Source organism: Mandrillus leucophaeus, unplaced genomic scaffold, assembly GCF_000951045.1.
Source record: "Mandrillus leucophaeus isolate KB7577 unplaced genomic scaffold, Mleu.le_1.0 Scaffold587, whole genome shotgun sequence".
Lineage (NCBI taxonomy): Eukaryota > Metazoa > Chordata > Mammalia > Primates > Cercopithecidae > Mandrillus > Mandrillus leucophaeus.
Genome location: NW_012106330.1, coordinates 1,189,365 through 1,192,042, shown reverse-complemented (window position 1 = coordinate 1,192,042; position 2,678 = coordinate 1,189,365). Strand labels below are relative to the sequence as shown.

At 44.5% G+C, this 2,678-nt stretch overlaps 1 protein-coding gene across 2 annotated transcripts in view; it reads left to right on the top strand.

The window, feature by feature from the left end:
- The window catches only part of SLC25A21 (solute carrier family 25 (mitochondrial oxoadipate carrier), member 21), a 552,502-nt gene that overhangs the window by 453,824 nt on the left and 96,000 nt on the right, over positions 1–2,678 (top strand). The gene's annotated exons all lie outside the window — the stretch shown is intronic.

Sequence of the window (2,678 nt, the reverse complement as noted above, 5' to 3'; positions counted from 1 at the left end):
TCCTTCCTTCCTTCCTTCCTTCCTTCCTTCCTTCCGCCTAGCTGCCTAAATCAACATGGCAATAATGTCACAGGTTATTACTTAGTTGTACCTTGTGAAATGCAATTTGGGTTGGCCTTGCCATGGTCTGTGATGATGCAGAACAAAGTAGCATCTTGAAGGCTGTATCACAAGGGAGGCAGTTCCTGCTGCCTCTGAAACTGTAGTGTCCCATATGTCTCAGCACATCCCAGGAGTGAAGTCCTCAGCGACTGCCAGTGAACAGCCAGATTCCTCCCTCACTTAACCTAAGAGAAAGCATGCATGGGAAAGATGTACACTGATTCATTTATGAAGATGACATAAGAAAAAATATGTCTAGGGATGGACTTAGCAACTTCTTTCTTTCCCTTTCTTTCTTTCTTCCTTTTTTTTTTTTTTTTTTAGATGGAGTCTTGCTCTGTCACCAGGCTGAAGTGCAGTGACACAATCTCAGCTCACTGCAATCTTCGCCTCCCAAGTTCAAGCGATTCTTCTGCCTCAGCCTCCTGAGTTGCTGGGAGTACAGGCACGTGCCACCACACCCAGCTAATTTTTGTATTTTTAGTAGAGATGGGGTTTCACCGTGTTGACCAGGATGGTCTCGATCTCCTGACCTCACCTCCCAAAGTGCTGGGATTACAGGCATGAGCTATAACTGCTTGAGTCACTATCCACTGGAGATGAGAGCTTTACTATGTGAGAAGGAAACAGGTGATCTTTTTCTACCGGTATTAACTCAATTATTCTGTGATCCTGGCCTTTCCCTTTTGGGGGCTTGGTTTTCTCCTTTGTAAGACGTAAATGAGATCATCTCGGCCAAGGAGAGCTCGCTTGTAACCAAGGGTTGTCTCAACAACACAAAACATTTAGAGCTTCTCTAGTGGATAGTTTGTAAAATCAGGAATTTGAAGACAAGAATAAACATTTCTATGTCAGCACAACAAAATGCCCCTCATAAGAACTACCAAATGGAGATGACATTGATAGAAAAAAGGTCTCCTGGTTTTTTCAGAAGGAAACTAGGTACACATTTCAAGATGGTTTTTCCTAGATTTAGATGGTAACCTTACTTTCACACAAAAGACACTGAGAGCAGAAAGGGTGCCCACTCAAATGAGTATATTCAGAAGGAAAAGAAAACATTTCTGAAGGAGATGTGTAAGGCAGGCCTGCTGGGGCAGGTTTGCACTCAAAGGGCTCTTTGCAGGGTTTAAAAAAAAAAAAATCCTACAAGAGTTGTGCATTAGGGGCTGGCAGGTCACTGATGAAATGCCGAGCCTGAATTCTCTCCCAGTGTAGGCAATACCTGGGACTCAGGGTTTCATTTCAGAGCCCAGAATGAACATGAGCTGAAATAATGAATATGCTCACGTGTCTCTGGGTTGTTGCTCAAACCCCTCTGGAGCCTCCTTTGACATGGATAATGCACGTTCCAGAAGCAAAGCTAAATCATCCCTTGCTGAAATGCATCCTTTCTCGATGTAACTCACAGTTGATTGTTCTGGTCGCCTCTGCTCTGGGCTGCTCTCTTCAGGAGTTTCTGCTTGAAGTTTTAGCAGAACCAAAGAATTCGGTTCCCTCAGGATGCATCTATTTCCCACACAAGAGCTTTCAGGTCTTTATCAACCTTTAGGGTATCTAAGATCATTTCTCATCTCAACTGAAAATGCAAAGGGGAATTATTGCTGTTTCCTCTCATCGGGGCTAACCAAAACCAAGTTGATGAATTTCATGGTATACACCGAAAACCTCCTCTTTTTTTGTTTTTGTTTTGTTTTGTTTTTTGTTTTCATTTTCTTGACCTGGCTGACCCAATATAGAAAAGAAAGCTCATCTTTCTGTTTGAGCAGTTTTGCCTTCAACACAGAATCCTTTCCAGTACCTCCAAACATGCCCGGAGACCTGACTAATTGGCTGCGTTGTTGGAGACATCTGAATTATAAACATAAGAAACACTACGCCCCTCTCCTGGGTCATGCCCTGGGCCCAGAGGGAGTCTTCTGTGGCCAAACACTCAGGTTCATCTTGACTAGACCTGCCTGCCTGGAAGTGGTTCACACACGCAAAGCTAACTGCTCCAATAATCAGCCACTTGAAGCCCTAGCAGTAACACGAACTCATGCAGGGGATCATGTAGAGCCCCAGTTCACTTCTTCTGGAAAACACTGAAAAAAAGAATTGGGCACTAAGCTGAGGTTAGTCACCAAGGCTGACCTCCCTTCATGCAGGCTCTGTTGGTGAGGTCTGAGCCACCAGGGTAAGAGTTCACCATTGACTGAGTGGCTGCGGTGTGCTTTCAGCTCTCTGGGGCCCCTGAGCCAGTCTGCATTCATTGCTGCATATTCACATTTCTGCTACTTAAAGGAAAACGCAAAGGCTCCCCTTGAAGAATTAATCTCCATCCTCTTGCCGTAGGCACCCAGCCCTCACCTCTGGAGGAGGGTGTGCCTTATGCTATCCATGGTGACAAATGTTTGTTCTGGTCATTTTAGCACTGGTGTGACTCAGAGTGCTCAATAAGCTGGTTTGAAGGAAAGGAAACTTTGGGCTGCAAAACATTTTGCTTTTGTTCACAAGGAAGAAATTCTAGCAAGTGCTAGTGGTGACTTTGGCATCAAAAGGTAAATAGAATGAACACCAGTCCATTTCTGGAGGTT